We start from the raw sequence: 20,144 nt of genomic DNA on the forward strand, positions 1-20,144 counted from the left end.
GGGAGAAAACAGGAGAATAGGGTTAAGAGTGATAACAAATCAGCCATGGCAGAGAAAACACAGTGGGCCAAATGGCCTAATTCTGTTGCTCTGTTATATGAGTGTCCTACTATCGTCATCATCACCCAACACACCTGTCAATTTAGAACAGACATGTACTTGCAGTTATGCCTCAGTAGCTTGAAGATCCATGACTAAAGCAAAGACACAACCAATTTCAGTGGCAGTATGAAGCAACAACTTAAAGGAAGAGTTATTATTTTCTTGGTCATTCAGTCATTGGTGAAGTTGGCTTGTAGCATCTAGGACACAAGCAGTAAAGGCAGCAATCAAAAAAGCTTTTAGACCAATGTGTTGATCAATAACAAACCAGTGCATTGATATGCAAAGGGATATCCAATAGGCAATACAATAATGAATCAAATGTGTACTCCAGTAAGTTCAGCTCTATGTTATAAGTGCTGTCAAACCGAGAATCTTATCTGGAGAGGTTTAAAGACACTAAGGCAACTAAAATGCCAGTACAACAGAAACGGTAACAGAAACAACCTGGCATTCAACATCAGTAAGACAAAAGAGTTGATTGTGGACTTCAGGAAGGGTAAGATGAAGGAACTCATACCAATTCTCATAAAGGGATCAGAAGTGGAGAGAGAGAGCAGTTTCAAATTCCTGGGTGTCAAGATCTCTGAGGATCTAACCTGGTCCCAGCATACCGATGTAGTTATAAAGAAGGCAAGGCTGTGGCTATACTTTATTAGGAGTTTGAAGAGATTTGGCATGTCAACAAATACACTCAAAAACTTACATGGTTGTACCGTGGAGAGCATTCTGACAGGCTATATCACTGTCTGGTATGGAGGGGCTACTGCACAGGACCAAAAGAAGTTGCAGAAGGTTGTAATTCTAGTCAGCTTCATCTTGGGTACTAGCCTACAAAATACTCAGGACATCTTCAGGGAGCAGTGTCTCAGAAAGGCAGCTTCCATTATTAAGGACCTCCAGCACCAGGGCATGCCCTTTTCTCACTGTTACTATCAGGTAGGAGATACAGAAGCCTGAAGGCACACACTCAGTGATTCAGGAACAGCATCTTTCCCTCTGCCATCTGATTCCTAAATGGACATTGAATCTTTTTAAAACCTCACTTTTTGAAAAAATATACAGTATTTCTGTTTTTGCACGTTTTTAAAATCTATTCAATATATGTATACTGTACCATAATTGATTTACTTATTTATTTTTAAAATTTTATTTATTATTATTTTTTTCTCTGCTAGATTATATATTGCATTGAACTGCTGCTGCTAAGTTAACAAATTTCACATCACATCCCGGTGATAATAAACCTGATTCTGATTCTACAGAGTTTATAGAAACAGTTGCGTCAAAAACTTCACAGTGACAAATTTTAGAGTTTCATGAAACAATCACCTTAATGTTCAAAGTAAACTTATTATAGGAATGCATACTATGTCACCATATGCTATGCTGAGTCTCATTTTCTTGCAGGCATTCACTTTAAAACAAAAAATACAAAAGAATCAATGAAAAACTATACACAAAGACTGATAAACACCCAATGTGCAAAGGCAAAAACAATGCAAATAAATAGATAATATTATATTGAGAACATGAGCTGTACGGTATCTGAAAGTGAGTCTACAGTTTGTGGAATCAGTTCAGTGTTGAGGTGAGTGAAGTTATCCATGTTTGTTCAGGAGCCTGATGGTTGAAGGGGAATGACTGTTCCTGAACCTGCTGCCATGGGACTCACGGCTCCTGTACCTCCTTCCAGATGGCACCAATGTGAAGAATGCATGGCCTGGATTGTGGGAGTCCTTGATAACGAATGTTACTTTCTTGTGGCAGTGCCATTTTTGATGTGTTGAGAGGTGTGGAGGGCTTTTCTGTGATGGACTGGGCTGTATCCACCACATTGTATTTTTCCATTCTTGGGCATTGATGTTTCCATACCAGGCTGAGATCAAACCAGTCAGGATACTCCCCACTGTGCATTTATAGAAGCTTGTCAAAGATTTAGATATCATGCTGAATCTGCGCAAACTTCTAAGAGGTGCTAATGCACATTCATGGTAATTGCACTTATGTGCTGGTCCCAGGACAGACCCTCTAAAATGATAATACTTAGATATGTTTTTAACTCGCTTATCAACTCAAGCTCACAAAAATGAGAGAAGGAACTATAGCAAAGATTGTGGAACTAAGAGATACTTGGTTGAAATTGGTAACAAAATCTGAAGTATTCATTTGAATCAAATCACAACTACGAGATGACCAAATCTGGATGTTGAATTGCCTTATTGTGACGTGATTAAATTGGGTCCAGTGCTGATTTAGATAATGATGAACCAAATCTATATAGGTGACAAATGAGCAGCACTTTCTTTGAGTTCAAATCCAGAAACTAAATTATCTGAAAATATGTCATCAGAGACAGTATACTATCAAGGGCAAGACCCTTAATAGGGTTGATGAGCAGAGGGATCTTGGGGTCCAAGTTAATAGATCCTTGAAAGTGGCTACATAGTTTGATAGGGTGGTTAAGTAGACGTATGGCATGCTTGCCTTTTTTGTTTTAAAATCGAGACACTGAGTTTTAAAGTCAGGATGTTGTAACTTTATAGAACTCTGGTTAGGCTATATCTGTAGTACTGGACACTTGCACCATTCTGGTCGCCCCATTATAAGAGGGATGTCAAGGCTTTGGAGAAGGTGTAGAAGAAGTTTACCAGGATACTGCCTGGTTTAGAGGGCAAGTGTTATAACGAGAATCTGGTCAAACTTGGGTTGCTTTCTCTGGAGCGGCTAAGGCTGAGGGGAAATCCAAATGAGGTTTCTAAGATTATGAGAGGCATAGATGGAGTAGATAGACAGCATCCTTTTCTCAGGGTTGAAATGTGTAATACAAGAGGGCATGTATTTAAGGTGAGGGGGGTAAGTTCAAGGAGATGTGAGGGGCAAGTTTTTTTGAAAATAAACAGAGTGGTAGGTGCCTGGAATGTGCTGCCTGGGGTGGTGGTAGAGTCAGATATATTGGGGTCTTTTAGATAGGCACATGAATGTGAGGAAAATGGAAGGATATGTAGGTTGTGAAGGCAGAAGAGATTAGTTTAATTGACAATTTGATCACTAATTTCATTAATTCAGCACAACATTGTGGGCTGAAATTCTTGGTCCTGTGCTGTATTGTTCTATGTTCTATGAAACTGGATTCAACATAAAACAAATTAAGAGAGATTCCAAAAACAGATTGGTAGACTGGATGTAGTTGTTCCTACGAGTATATATTTTTGTATCTCGCTGTTGATTAAAATGAAACTTAAACACAAATATGCTGCTCCCTCTGTATGAAGATGTTCATATTTTCCTTGACTGGACAGGAGATTCATGTAGTGTAACTCCTCTGAGCAATGTGATATTTTCATATTCTGTCTGTCATCTTAAAGTCTCAACATGTACATTGTGTGTTGTCTAGCAAATAATCCATAAATTTAAACACATTATATAAACATGCTTTGTAAGGGTATTGGAATCTTTCCCAGTGCAAAGAAAAAATCATAGCTTCTTAATATTTGTCATGATAGTGACATTCTTACTGTTGCTTGCATGCCAGTAAATCTTTTTTACCACATTACAAATATTCCTCAGTTCTTTGGAGTAGTAAAGGAGCCAAAATGATGCACAATAGATCAAGTGAGATCTAATTAAAGGTCTCTCTGAGTTTAATATAATTTCCTAACTTTTAAAGCACAAGTATGAATTAATTAGTTTACACCCAGCTACTTGAAGCTTTTCTCGTAACATCATCTATTTTAGAATCGTTTTAAAAATCAGCCTACCATACTTGGGAAATCTGTGAGTTTTTAAAAAATTGTTGGCAGCTAGCAACTTCACCTGGACCTAGTGATATCTGAAGCAGGTATCTATGATGGGTGAGTTGTTGCTTGTCATCTGTATTAATGATCTGGATAATAATGTGGTAAACTACATCAATAAATTTGCAGAAATCACTAAGATTGGGAGCATAGTCAACAGAGAGGAAGTCTATCAAAGCTTACAGAGGAATCTGAACCAGCAGGAAAAAGGGACTGAAAAATGGCAGATGGAATTTAATAGACTAGAGGGTGGTGTTGTACTTTGGGAAGACAAACCAGGGTAGGACTTACAGGCAGAATAACAGCTCAGCATGGATTGGATGCTGTAATGTACCTGAAACTGGGCTTGCTGTCAAACTTTGAGACTGTAAGTTACAATTGGTGCATATACATCTGACGCTGAAGTGCTATGTCAAAAGACTCAACATCAGGGAGTAGACAGCCTTCAGTATGAACTGTCTCAGGGTCAACACTTTGGAAATGTTCCCAGATTATATTCCAATTTGTTATTTTTTAAAACCACCAATCCTGGACATAAAGACTTAAAAGAAAGCATCACTGAATGATTTTGTTTGAAAAACGTAATACATAGCTTTTAAGGTTTGTGAAGGGTATCTTTGCCTTGAGAACATACTAGCCTCACCTAAAATATCGAGCCTGTGGCTCACTTGTTAGGAAGTCACCAGTTACCACTGCCCTCTAAGGTTACATGTTAATAATGCACGTTGTTTAAGAAATGTGTTTATACTCAAACATTTGAGACGTGCAAGTGTCCAAATTGATGAGTTAACAATACAGTGAGTTGCAAACTCACAGACCTACAGTACCTATAAAAAGTATTCATCCCCTTGAAAGTTTTCATGTTTTATTGTTTTACAACATTGAATCACAGTGGATTAAATTTAGCTTTTTTGACACTGATCAACAGAAAACGTCTCTTTTGTGTCAAAGCAAAAATAAATTTCTACAATTTGGTCTTAATTTATTGCAATTATTAAACACAGAACAATTGATTGCATAACTACTCACCCTCTTCAAGTCAGTATTTAGTAGGTGCACCTTTGGCAGTAATTACAGCCTTGAATCTGTGAGGGTAGGTCTCTATCAGCTTTACACACCTGGACACTGCAATCTTGCCTCACTCTTCTTTACAGAACTGCTCAATCTCTGTCAGATTGTTTGGGGATCATGAGTGAACAGCCCTTTTCAAGTCCAGCCACAAATTCTCAATTGGATTAAGATCTGGACTCTGACTTAGCCACTCGAGGACATTAGCTTCATTGTTTTTATGCCATTCCTGTGTAGCCTTGGCTTTTTGCTTGGGGTCATTGTCTTGCTGGAAAACAAATCTTCTCCCAAGTCAGTTCTCTTGCAGACTGCATCAGGTTTTTCCCCAGGATTTCCCTGTATTTTGCTGCATTCATTTTACCCTCTACCTTCACAAGCCTTCCAGGACCTGCTACAGTGAAGCATCCCAACAGCATGATGCAGCCACTGCTATGCTACACGGTAGGGATGGTGCATTTTTAATGATGTGCAGTGTTTGGCTTACACCAAACATGGCATTTAGTCTGATGGCCTGAAAGCTCAATTTGGGTTTCATTGGACCATAGAACCTTCTTTCAGCTGACTTCAGAGTCTCCCACATGCCTTCTGGCAAACTCTAGCCAAGATTTCATGAGTTTTTTTTCCCAACAGTGGCTTTCTCTTTACCACTTAACCAATAAACCTGCAACCGATGAAGCACCCGGGCAACACTTCTATGTGCAGTCTCTCCTATCTCCTATCTCAGCCACTGAAGCTTGTAACTTCCCCCAGGTCTCTTGGTAGCCTCCCTCACTAGTCCCTTTCTTGCATGGTCCCTCAGTTTTTAAGGACTGCCTGCTCTAGTCAAATTTAAAGCTGTGACATATTCTTTCCATTTCTTGATGATTGACTTAACTGTACTCCAAGGGATATTAAGTGACTTGAAATTTTTCTTGTATTCATCTCCTGACTTGTGCTTTTAAATAATCTTTTTGCAGAGTTGCTTGGAGTGTTCTTTTGTCTTCATGGTGTAGCTTTTGCCAGATCCTGACTCACCAGCAGTTGGATCTTCCGGACACAGGTGTATTTTTTCTACAATCAATTGAAACACCTTGACTGCACACAAGTGATCTCCTTTTAACTAATTATGTGACTTTTAGAATGATTTTGCTACACCAGTGATGATTTGGTGGATCATATTAAAGGGGGGTGAATACTTATGCAATCAATTATTTTGTGTTTTATATTTGTAATGAATTTAGATCACTTTAGTAGAGATCTGTTTTCACTTTGACACAAAGGAGTTTTTCTGTTGATCAGAGTCAAAAAAAACCCAAATTAAATCCACTGTGATTCAATGTTATAGACCAATAAAACATGAAAACTTCCATGGGGGTGGGGGGAGGAGGGGGGTCGATTACTTTTTACAGGCACTGTAAGTCCTCTAGTTCTGTTATTATTTCAACAGGATAAATTTTGGTAACAAGATGTGATTTAGAATTGTAAAAGCACTATAGAAGGAAGAGAGCTTGTGCTTACCAGCTCTTAAGTAGTGAAGAGACAGAAACGAACTGTGGAGTTATAAAGCAAGTGACACAACACAGCTGCTCTGTTTCATGAGATGATTTATTTCTCTCAATTCAGTCACTGATCTACTAGGATATGGACAAAGTCAAGACATAGCCTGGATATAAATTCAACTTGCCAACAAAACAAAACTGCTGGAGATTAGATTGGAAGAACTCCGCGAGTCAGTCAGGAACTGTGAAAACAGATGGGTGGTCAACATTTTGGTCGAGACCTTGTATTGGATGCTGGAGTGAACAGCTGCTTTCCTTGCAACATCATTTATTTGCAATAATTGATTAATACGACTTCGTCAATTTACTCTCATTGACTAATACGTTTTGACTAGTTTCAAACTACAGTTTAATTGAAGAATTAAAGAATGAGATATTTACATTTATGTAGCACCTTTCATAAGCTCCAGTTGTAAAAGGCTTTTACAATTACATTCAGTTACATCCTTGAGAAGTTTAATTTTAACACAAATGGCATTGTTATAATAAACAGATGAATTCTAAATGAATACAAGGAATGGTTGGTAAGACAGCATCTTTACGACAACAGAATTAATAATTTGGATCTAGGACCCTCCATCAAGAATGAAAAGTGAGACAACAAGCATGTTAAGTTACAAAGAGGAGAAGGAATGGAGAGAACTTTGTGAATTCATCTACAGAGTGCAGGTAAAGTTGATAAGGCAATAAGTATTTTATAATCTGATAATTAGAGATTGGAGATAGGGAAGTACAAATATATCTATTGGAAGAGATAATAAAAGAAAAGGAGTGGTTACCCAAAATAGTTAAATTCTCCATTAAGCTCTGAGAGCTTCAATTTCCGGACAGAAATAAGATGCTGTTCTTCAAGCTTCCATTGAGCATCTTTGAGGTAATGTAGGAGACCAAGGCAAAGAGATCAGAGTGTGAGGGAGGTGTAGAGGTAAAGTGATGGGTAACTGGAAGCCCAGGGTCACCCCTTTGCATAATGGTTACCTAACCTACATTTGGTTTCTCCACTGAAGGGGACACTACCCCATGAACACCAAATACTTACTTACTGCCCATTATTCTGCTGGTGTTTAGGGCAGCAATGAAGGTCCTGCATCTCTGCCTGTCTGTGGTCATCTTCTCTATTGTAACCCAGGTGTGGTTCAGGGTCTTCATTTCAGCCTCTATGGTTCAGCACCAGGTTGTCTGGTCACCTGGAGGAACTGTTTGGATCCTGGGTGATGGGACCCAGGAAACCTTCAGGTGAAGCAGCAGTTCCTTCGTACTTCTTCCAATTTAAGATATTACGTTCGGTACTCACAATGTGGTCTCCTTTTTAATAGAGAAAACAAATGCAGGTTAGGTGACCATTTTGTAGAACACATGCAAGAGTGAACTTCAGTTTCCAGTTACTTGCAAATTTAATTATCTATGCTTAGGAGCGTACCTCATCTACTGCTGGCTTTTTTGAAGTCTTTGGATTTAATAAAGAATTTAATAATTTAAGATAATCACTCTTTATATTCCCTTGCTCTCTTATTATACCTCTTTGTCTCAATTTGTTTCTGCCCTAGTTGTCCTTTCTTAAAGTAATTCTTCACTTGACAACTTTGCTCTGAATTGTATCACAGACAATTTTGTATATGCTTTCTCAGTGGCCCCCTCCCGAGAAGTAGCTTCTAAGTATTTTAGATGCGAGATTTAATCAGACTCCGAGGTAAAAAAACTGGTCTTAAGCTGCTATTCAAGAGTGTGCAGGGGTGACCTTCTTAATGTACTCTTTTGTGCTGGTTAATAAAAATTGGTTAAACCTCTCAGCAAAAAAATTAAATACTTCCAGCAGTCCTTAACTCAGTTTGTCAACAAGAATTACATTTTCAGTCCTTTGCCGCAATACCAGAGTTTCTTGACTCAGTGTGAGAGAGTTCCTACTGCGCTGTATCTAACAATATATCAATACTCTATATCTTCAGTGTGTTGTGTAAGAGTGTGGGTTGTTTGTCACTGCAGGTATTGAAAAGCTAGTTATTGCTATCTTAAAATATATTCTTTTTTCAGCTCGTACCACATCAAAATCATTAAATAGATTATTAAAGTCTACTACACAGGTTTTCAATGTACGTTCCTAATCTTTAACTGAAATGCATTAGTCCTCTGGGAATTTTCATTAGTTTAAGCTGCAAAGATACACACTCAGTGGCCACTTTATTAGGTACCTCCTGTACCTAATAAACTGGCCCAAGTGTATGTTTGTGGTCTTCTGTTGTGGCCTATCCACTGCAAGGTTCAACGTATTAGCGTTTAGAAATACTCTTATACACACCACTGTTGTAACACATGGTTATTTGAATTACTGCCTCCTTCCTGGTTACTGTTTGACTTCCCTCTTGAACCAGTCTGGCCATTTCTCCTCTAACCTCTTTCATGGTCAAGGCATTTTCACCCACAGACCTGCTCAATGGATGTGTTTGTTTTGTTTGTTGCATAATTCTCTGTAAATACTAGAGACTGTGTGTGAAAATCCCTGGAAGTCAGCAGTTTCTGAGATACTGAAACTACCCTGTCTGGCATCAACAATCATTCCACAATCAAAGTCACTTAGATCACACTTTTTCCCCCATTGTGAGGTTTGGTCTGAACAACACATGATCATTACTGGATGTTTTTACCCATTGAGTTGCTGCCACACAATTGTCTGATTAGATATCTGTAATAACGAACAGGTGTACGTGTAAGGCAAACAATTTGCCTGAACTCTGTAAAATAGTGATAGTATAATGATTAACAGACTCCAGTGGACACCTGAAATAATAAAGAAGTACGGTAATCAAAAACACATGAAGATATAATCTTGCCCAGGCTTATGCTTCCACCATCTGTAGTACGTCTAGTCCCCCGAGAAGCTGCATTTTCAATATGTCCAGGCAATCCACAGGACTACCTGACAAACTATTTGAAATTTGTGTAGGTTTTAATCATTCTGGGATTTGACATCTGGACTTAAGAACCAGTGAAAACCAACACTTTGGAGACTAGATCGGCATGCATTCTGAGCTTCCTTTTCTGACTGATCTTCCTGCAATCTGAATGAAGTATTCTGCATTCAAGTTCTGCTCTGGAGATGAGAACAAAAATCTCCACAGCGGTGCTGTAAAGCAACATAATGTTGGAGGTTTGTGGTCTTCTTGGTGGTTGTAAAAGATCCTATGCACTATTTTGAATAAGAACACCAGAGACTTATCATTATTTTCTCTCCTGATGCTTATCAATTCTCCCAAATAACCAATAGCTTGTCTTCAATTTCCTAGGAATAACAATTTCTTCTGAAGGGTTTCATCAAATGACTTCTGTAATCCGTATATGGAGCATACCCAGGCTTCATCAAGTATTCAACCTGGTTCATTAAACATGATCAGATCTTTACGGATCAAGACAAAAGAGGCTGCAGATGCTGGAATCTAGAATAAAGAGGGCTGGAAGAAATCTGTGGGCCAACCAGAATCTGTGGAGGCGGAATTTGAATGGTTTCCTTTGAAACCCTGCATCAGGACTGACTGTTTCTTATCCTGATTTAGGATCTCATCCTAAGAACATTGACTGACACCTTTTGACCCACTAGTTCTTGCAGCTTTCTGTTTTTGTGCTCTATAGATCTTTTCTGGCTCCTCTTATCACTGGATAAATTGGAAAATATCCAATTCAATTTCAAATTCTTCCTTTGATTATGGACAAAACAATTTCTTTACAATAATCTTAAGATAACTGTTCTGCTATGACATAACAGAAATGTTTTGTCATTTTTGACCTCACAATTTTCAAATGCAAAGCAACAGTTCCTGAATTAAGAGAATATTGGATAAATGAACTTTGAGTACCTACAATGCTCTCAGCTACTTCTTTTAAAGCCCAAGAAATGAAACAGTCTGTTGAGGATCTATCACTCCATTGTGTCATTACTTTCTTTATTAGTCTGGCTAAAATCTGTTGATTTTGGGGAGTTGTTGTCCCTGATTCAGGATTGGTTTCCTTGAGATGAATGATATGCTATTGTCCCCTCTATTGTACATTAAGATATAAAGTAACCATTTGATATGTCCCAGTTTTTAAATTTATTTTACAAGATCATTGTTAGTAGTTTTCTAGGGGCCTGTTTTGTTCTGCTCAATTTTGTTCAGAATGTATTTGTCATGGATTTTGTATTGATTTTCATGTACAATACCTTGCAAGATTCTTTATATATTCCCTTTTTATAACTCACTACCTATGTTTAACTTGTGTTTCACATTTTAGCCACTACCTCCACTCCCCCTGTGCCCACTAACTGCTGGACTGAACAGGTTTTACATCATTGTTCATTTTTTTTTTAGCTTTTCAATGCCCCTTGCCTTTAGAGTCACCTTTGACTGTTTTTACTTGATGTACAGAAGTGATATTTTCAATTAATGCCCTAAATTCAACATTGTAGGAGGCTGCCACTGACTAAATACTTAACTCCACTGGCCATTCAGAAGCTAGTAATTGGCAGCAAGTTGTTGACCACATTCACCCTCTGCAAGTCAAAAGATAGTGTTTGACTAAATATTTGCTACACACCCAGATGATTTACGTATCTGTAACAACCCTCAAGAATCTTGACAATCCAAGATGAAGCAATAACCTAGGCTGATATTCCATCCAAGACATTCACTCTCCCATCTATTGGGATACATAAGACCATAAGGCATAGGAACAGAATTAGACCATTCGGCCCATCGAGTCTGCTCTGCCATTCCATCATGAATGATGGAATAGTGAATCTGTCTTAACCACACTCTCCTGCCTTCTTCTTGTAATCTTTGACACCTTTACCAATCAAGAACCTATTAAACTCTACTTTAAATATACCCAGTGACTTGGCCTCCACAGCTGTCTTTGGCAATGAATTCCATAGGTTCACCACCCTCTAGCTAAAGAAATTTCTCATCTCTGTTCTAAAGGGATACTCTTATACTTTGAAGCTGTGTCCTCTGGTCCTAGACATCCCATTATACGAAAAAATCATCTCCTCCACATCCACTAGACCTTTCAATATTTGATAGGTCTCATATATTAGATAGAGTATGTTTTATTTATAAGATCATCTGCAACGACACTAAGTTCCTTTGATAGTCCTCCAAAGATCTGTGACCTCTCATCAAGGTGTGCGAAAAGAAAATGAAAGATAACGAAGGATTTAATGAAGAGAGTTTGTTTTGTTTTGCTTAAGAGAAAATTTAAAGTGAAGGTCAGAGACAATTGCATTAGTTTTAAAGAAGTAGGTTATGTCTTTGATTCTTTTTTTGTTGACCGACAATGGGGCAGGTGCTTTCAATACCATTGCTCATTGGACAGAAAAAATCACTTTACAAAGGAGTGGGTGGGGAATTCTGGCTGGAGTACACTGTGATTTATGTAATTTATGGACAAGTTTCCAATCATTCATGGGAATTAAAGTCTAATTGGCTTTGGGTAGATTTCTTGTTTTGTTTTCTCTCCCCTGGGAGGGTAGTGGCTGATATAGGCAGATGGCTACGTGTAATGTTGAGCACGAAGTTCCATTCAGAACATTCCAGAACAATAAACGTTCCATGATCATACCACAACAGATGGGGGTGGATCTCCGTTGCCTCAAACACCAGGACATCTGCCTTTCTCACATGTTCATGGCTCCTTGACTGTCCTATTTGCTATATTACTGTGGTGACTTCACCTCTCCTTCTTTGGCTATCAAGTTCTTTGAGATGGTTTGACGTTGTTCAAAATGCTATATAAATCCAAATCTTCATTTTCTTTTCAAGTTGTTTGGGATTGTCATAGAAACCTGGCCTTGAGGGGGCGTAATTGCACTGTAACACCAGTCCTTTGAGCCACAGTTCCCTTTCACAATGCCTGCAGTGTAGTTTTATTCCTCTAGATGGCTTTGAAGACTAGTAAATGAATTGAAGTGCTATGTTGCTGAACTGCTACTCCATTGCTACTTTCTATTAATTGTTGAAAGAGGCTATGTTACAAGAAAGTACTTACCCAACAATGGCTAAGAATGAAAACGAATCTCTAAAGGAGGAAAGGTTGAGTGAGCTAAGGCTTTTCTTTTTCAGATTTAGATTTAATAATCACATGCACATCAAAACATATCGTCACTCATGTCATTGTTGACAACCAACACAAACTGAAGGATAGGAGGATGAAAGTTGACTTCATAGATGTGTATAAGGAGATGAGGCATAGATAGAGTGGACAGCCAGTGTCTTTCCCCCTGAGCACCAATGACTACTACCAGTAGGCATCTTTTTAAAGAGAGTGGAGTAAAGTTGAGGGGAGATGTCAGAGGTGGCTTTTTCACTCTGAAAGGGGTAGGTATCTGCAATGCACTGCCGGGGTTGCTGGTTGAGGCTGATATATTAGCGATATTTAAGAGACTCTTAGATAGGCACATAGATGAAAGAAAACTGGAGGGTCATGGGCTATGTAGGAAGGAGGGGTTTGATTGAACATGGAGTAGGTTTCTATCAGTTGGCACAACATTGTGGGCTGAAGGACCATTACTGTGCTATACTGTTCTATGTTCAAAACCAGGTGTAAGTTTTGCTGCCCTGAGGTGTTATAATCAATGCTGGTTCCAAATGAAGTACAGTTGGCCCTCCTTATCCGCAAGGGATTGGTTCCGGGACCCCCAGCAGACACCAAAAAAGTGCGGATGCTCAAGTCCCTTATATAAAATGGCATAGTATTTGCATATAACCTACACACATCCTCCCATATACTTTATATCATCTCTAGATTACTTATAATACCTAATACAACGTAAATGCTATGTAAATAGTTGTTATACTGTATTGTTTAGGGAATAATGACAAGCGAAAAAGTCTGTGCTTGTTCAGTACAGACGCAACCATTGTAGCTCTTCTTGGAACACTGATGCCGCCTCGGCATCAGCCGATCCCGATTCTCCCGTGATCTTTAAGTTCTTGAGGCTGTAGCACTTTACATAGCTAGCCAGCCATCCCTTACTAGCCTTCAACTCCTCCCTCTCACTCACAGCACAAGTAGCGAACGAACGAGACGCGAGGTGAACAATGCTCAACTTCTGGGTTTTCCTGATCCATGATTGGTTTCAATCTGCCCTCGCGGAATCCGCGGATAAGGAGGGCCGATTGCAATAGATTTATTGAACATTTTTAGGGATAGGTCCTCTCAAAATAATACAACCTGGATTCTGCTGAGTCCTCACTGCTAATGTGAGGACTCTAATTTGCATAGTCCAACTGGCAGTTCTTGAACACCTCCTCATAGCTTCCCTTGGTAATGACTCCACTAACAAACACCTGGCCATGGACTCCTAGACCTTTATAAATCAGGTGTTCTCCCCTCCAAAGCATCCAACCTGATAGAGCTCCAACCTTGCACTGCCCATTTTATCTTTTACTTAACATCCGCAAACCAAAATGCCCTGCTAGATCCATTGTTTCTGCCTGCTCTTACCCACCAAACGTATCTCTTCATACCTTGACTTTATCCTTTCTCCCTTTCTTGCATGCCATCTTGGACAATGTCTCCCATCCACTCCATAATGTACTGGTTAGGCACAGGAGTACGTTTAGCCAGAGACTCATTCCACCGAGATGCAACACTGAGCGTCATAGGAAGTCATTCCTGCCTGTGGCCATCAAACTTTACAACTCCTCCCTCGGAGTGTCAGACACCCTGAGCCAGTAGGCTGGTCCTGGACTTATTTCCATTTGGAATAATTTACTTATGATTATTTAATTATTTATGGTTTTATATTGCTATATTTCTACACTATCCTTGGTTGGTGTGACTGTAACGAAACTCAATTTCCCTCGGGATCAATAAAGTATGTCTGTTTGTCTGTCTGTCTGTTTCTTCAGTCCCGTTCCTCCTCTTTGTGAGATATCTCTCATGTCTTCTTCCATTTCATGTCTTCTTCCATTTTCATGGTTTCCTAGTCTCTGGTCCTGGCTGCCACTCCTTTACCATGGGTTTCCAGTTTGTGTACACCTCTATCCCTCATCAGGAAGGTCTGCGGGCCCTTCACATCATTCTGGAACAAAGACCCATCTAACTCCCTCCAGCAAAACTCTCATGTGCCTGGCAGAACTTGTTCTTCCAAGATTCAGGTACATTTATTAAAAAAGAATGTATGCACTATACAACCCTGCGATTTGCTTGCTCTCAGGTAGCCACAAAGCAAGAAACCCAAAAGAACCCAATTAAAGAAAAGAATAAAAATAAAAGACCAACACTCGATGCACAAGAAAGAAAAAAAAAATACAAATCATGTAAACATTCGGAGAGAACAGCAGCATTCCGAACCAAAATTGAGCCCTCAGATCCAGTCCCTGGAGCAGCCTGGAGTAGCCCCAAAGCCTCGTTATCAGTTCATCATATTAGCAGGCATGGAGCACAGCAGCTGGGAAGTCTTCATAGCCTCAGTGCCATAGAGATGACCAACACAGAGAACAAGCGAAATTGGCTCTCATTCTGGATCCCAGCACCCTGTCTTTTCAGTCTATCTGGGCTGGCGTTTAAATGAACCAAACAATGGATAGTGAAAGGCTCCGGTGGTCCTGGAGAGAGGAGTGATCATCGTGGAGAGCGAGCGAAATCGGTTTTCACCTCCGATCTTGCCTGGTGTTTAAATTGTCTAAACAGCATATTGTGCCTTGCACTAAGACCCAGGTACTACTGCAGCGAAAGGCTCCAGGCCTAGACCACGCCACTTAGCGACTTGCTCCGGGCCCAGATTTCGTCACCCACCCCGAAGCCATACCCAAGCTCATCAAATCAGCTCGGGGCCCAGAATGATCCAACTGGGGCAGTTGTACGGGCACCAAATCTCCTCTGCCTGGGCCTCAACTTTCGGTGTCCAGAATGATTCAATCTTGCTCCAAGGCCAGCTATATGGGCATCAGAACTCCATCTGCAACAATTCTGCCACACACCATCTCGAACTTGCCTCACCATCCCTCACCGTTTGCAGCAATAATTGAACACAATTTACCTCAGTGATGTTATTAGTTGGATTTCTTAGCTTTCTGACCACCAGAAAGCTGTCTCACACGTTCAGTAGCGCCATCTTAACTGGAAGTCTTACTGCCATCTTACAACCTCAACAACTTTTCTTTCCATTTCTCCCACTTCCTGCAAATCAAAATTGTAGTCTCAGATGGCAGCATGCCTGTCTTTTTGCTAACTTTTGGAACAGTCCTTTTACCAAACCTTCCCAACTCTTTCTGTGCTCCATCAGCAACTGCATCGGTGCTGTTTCCTGCACTCATGTGGAATGCATTTATTGTATGCACTTACCATCAAGTCCACCCTGCTCTCAAATTCCTCTGGACTATTTGTGACATTCCTCCTCCTTTCCTGGGTCTCTTTGCGTCCACCACAGGAGATAAATTATCAATTGATAGCCTTGAACTTCCACAGCTACCTCAACTACTCCTCCTCCCACTGTCTCCTGTAAAGATGCCATCCCGTTCTCTCAGTTTCTCTGTCTCAGTTGCATCTGCTGTCATGATGAGGCTTCCCACTCTGGGATTTCTGAAATATCCCCTTCTTTAGGTAGCATAGCTTTCCCCCTGACACTGTTCATAAAGCCCTCATGTGCATTTCCTACATTTTTCACACATCTGCTCTTAAATGGTTCTGCCCAGCCATAACTGGGATAGATTTCACTAACAGACGAGATTCTGCAGATGCTAGAAATCCAGAGCAGCACATTCAAAGTGCTGGAGGAACTCAGCCGATCAGGCAGCATCTATGGAGGGGTTAAGCAGTCAATATCATAAACGCTACCTGACCTATTTAATTTCTCCAGCTTTTTGAATGTGTTCAAATGGGATAAATTCACCTGGTCTCTGTCTTTCACCCTATTGACTGCCATATCCAGCATTTCACCCTTCACCACTTCTGCCAGCTCCAATGAAATCCTAACAGCATTCACATCTTCCCCTCCCCACCTCTTCTGTTTGCTGCAGGGGACACTCTCCCTGTGACTACCGAGTCCACCTCTTTAATTCCACCGATCCCTTTCCCATCTCCTGGCACCTCTCCCTGGAACCATAGGAACTGAAACACTTGTCCCTGTAACTCCTTCCAAATCACCATCCTGGGACTTGAAACAGCCCTTCCAGTTGAGACAAACATTCATGCGCACCTTCTCCAATCTGATCTATTGCATTTAGTACTTGTGAAATGGTCTTTTTTTACATTGGCAAGATGAGGGTGTAGATTAGGCTTGTGCTCAATTACTAATAGGCATCTCAAACTTCTGTTGGATATCATTTCAGTTTCATTTCCCATTCCCAAAACAGACCTGTCTGTCCTTGGGCTTCTGCATTACCAGGGTGATGTCAAATACCAACTGGAATTACAGCACCTCTTATCTCATTTGGGTGACCTACAGCTCAATGGTGTGAATATTGAATTTTCCAATATCAGGTAACTCAATCCCCCCCTGTTCCTCACCCACTCCCACCAGCCCACCAGTGTCTCTATTTCTTTGCTTACCTTTTCCATCTCTTGTTACTACCCTTGTTACCTTGATTCATCACACTCTTCCATTTGGCTCAATCTGCACATTAGACACATACATATCTATCTGGGTTACTTCTCCCTTGGTTCATATTTTCTATCCTCTCCCCCACCTCTATCAGCATACACCTATCACCTACCAGCCCCTGACTAACCCCTCACTTGTACTTCATACACTAGCTGTTTTCCTCTACACTCTCAATCCTGATTTAAGATCTTGATTAGAAGCATTGACTACCCTTTTGGCTCCACAGATGCTGTGTGATGCAGTGTGTTTCTCCAGCAGTTTATTTTTTTGCCATAATGTACTGGTTAGGCACAGGAGTATGTTCAGTGAGCGTCATAGGAAGTCATTCCTGCCTGTGGCCATCAAACTTTACAACTCCTCCCTTGGAGTGTCAGACACCCTGAGCCAATAGGCTGGTCCTGGACTTATTTCCATTTGGAATAATTTACTTATTATTTATGGTTTTATATTGCTATATTTCTACACTATTCTTGGTTGATGCGACTGTAACGAAACCCAGTTTCCCTCAGGATCAATAAAGTATGTCTGTCTGTCTGTCTGTCTGTCAACATTTGCGGTCTGTCCTGTCTCTTGTCTCTATTGCAACACACACACAATGCTGGAGGAGCTCAGCAAGCCAGGCATAATTGGAAAAGAGTATAGTTGACATTTCAAGCCAAGACCCTTCAGCATACTGGAGACTCTTGTCTCTATTGATTTGCCATTATATGTATCATGGTACTCCCTTCATCTCACTTTCAAAGATGTTCCCATGAACTACTGCTCATTACTTTTGAATATAGACAAATGGGCACTGGGGTTGAGATGGATAATTAATCAGCCTTGAGGGAATGGCAGAACAGACTCAATGGGTCATATGGTGGGAGAGTCTAAGATCAGAGGACACAGCCTCAGAGTACAGGGATATTGCTTTAGAACAGAGATGAAGAGAAATTTCTTCAGCCAGAGAGTGGTAACTCTGTGGAATTCATTGCCACAGGTGGCTGTGGAGGCCAATTCTTCATGTATATTTAAAGCACAGAGGTTGATGGATTCTTGATTGGCCAGGGCATGAAGGGATACGGGGAGAAGGCAGGAGGAAAGTGGATCAGTCATTATGAAATGGTGGAGCAAACTTGATGGACTAAATGCCTAATTTTGCTCCAATATCTTATAGTCTTACGGGTCGAAAGGCCTAATTCTGCTCCCTTTTCTTATGGTTGTATGGTCACTGTATATCTGTACACCAACTCAACTCAATTTCTCAATATCATTTTAATTGATATCAAAGGAACCAGCCTCCCATCTATGATGTCTTCTGTACTTCCCACTGCCTCATGAAAGTAGCCAGCAAAATTAAAGACCCCAGGTACCCCAGGCATTCTCTCTTCTCCCTTCTCCCATCAGGCAGAAAATACAAAAGCCTGAATGCACAAACCACCAGGCTCATGGACAGCTTCCATCTCATTGTCATCAGACTTTTGAATGGACCTCTAGTACGATAAGATGGACTCTTGGCGTCACAATCTACTTTGCACTTTATCGTTTCCACTCTTTCAGTAGCTTTTAAACTATTCTGTATGGTTATTTTTACCTTAAACTAGCTCAATGCACTGTGTAATGATTTGAACTGAGTGAAAAATATGCTGGACAAGTTTTTCCACAGTTTCTTGGTACAGGTGACAATAATAAAACCAATACCAATAAAAGGTCTTGCTGCAATTTGGCTGCTTCATTTTGGAAAAGCCATATTGTCTCATGGGTCTATAAATGCTACTGGGTATTTTTTTTATTGATCAGTGTAATTATGCCAGAAGGAAATCTGCAATGGGAAAAGAATGGTTACTTGAACTGTCTTACTCGGGAATCTGCCAACCTTCCAACAGAGCGTCAGAGAACCTTGCCAAAACTTACCCCCCGCCCCACTCCCCTGAGATATTAATTGTCACTGTTTCCTTTGCATTTAGTTTTGGGGCAAATGCAGTTTTCCCATCCTTTTCTGCATCTGGAATTCCCTTGGAGTTATTTGCGAGTTTCCATCTTGATCGGCTAATTTCACAAATCTCTGGCCCTTTTCCAAGGTCAGAGAACCAGCAGAATGAAATAATTAATTTTATGTATTGTTATTCATCCTCTATCAATCTTCTCATGACTCAGACTTTAATTTTGAACTTCCTTATTTCTGCTCTCAGTTTTTTAATGAGGACTTGATATTTTTGATGTTCATTATAGTTCAAAGTACATTTATTATCTATGTATGTATGTAGTATACAACCTTGAAATTCGTCTTCCCCGCAGACAGTCACGAAACAAAGAAGAACCATGGAACTCACCCGTTCAAAGGAAAGCAACAAACATCAACCCCCCCCCCCCCATACACAAAAACAATTGTGCAGACGACAACGAAAAGGATTGGGAAAAACACAGAATATAAAATACAAAAGGCATATGTCAGTACAGTATATTGTTGTTAACTGATTTTTTTCTTCAGTGTCATTTATGTCCTGGATCCAAGTTCAATAGTTCTTGCTCTCCCTTGTATCTCATGGGTACACTTAGGGGCTTCCCATAAGGATATTCCATTTCTGGCCAACCAGAGTATGGGGTTAGATTGATTTTAGAGTAGGTTATAAGGCCAGCAGAACATCATGGATCAAAGGGCCAATGTTCTATATTGAGACACACTGCCTCTTTGCTTTCCTTTTGCTCAAGCAACCTTCAAGTTCCTATAGTTCCTCCCAACACTTTGCTGTCCTCCTGTGCTGTCCCCTGTCTTCTTTGGATAAATCCATTCTCCTTTTATAACTTAGGCATTTTTAGAAGAGGAGCTTGAAGAACCTTATTCGCATCTCTCACTGATTTGCCTAACATATATGTCCACTATTGTTTCTCCTATTGCTTTCTTCCCGTTTCTATTTATCTTTCAAGAAATTAGGAACAGGAGCTAAGTATGACTTAAAGAGCCTCTATTATCCCATCATAATAGTGGCCTGCTGAAGGCCAGCCCCACAGAGAGGCAGTGATTCTGAATAGGATATGATCATTAGGTTAAAAGGATGTTGCCAAGGACTAGAGAGCCTGCAA

The sequence above is a fragment of the Hemitrygon akajei genome, chromosome 23 (genome assembly GCF_048418815.1).
Source record: "Hemitrygon akajei chromosome 23, sHemAka1.3, whole genome shotgun sequence".
NCBI classification, from domain to species: Eukaryota; Metazoa; Chordata; class Chondrichthyes; order Myliobatiformes; family Dasyatidae; genus Hemitrygon; species Hemitrygon akajei.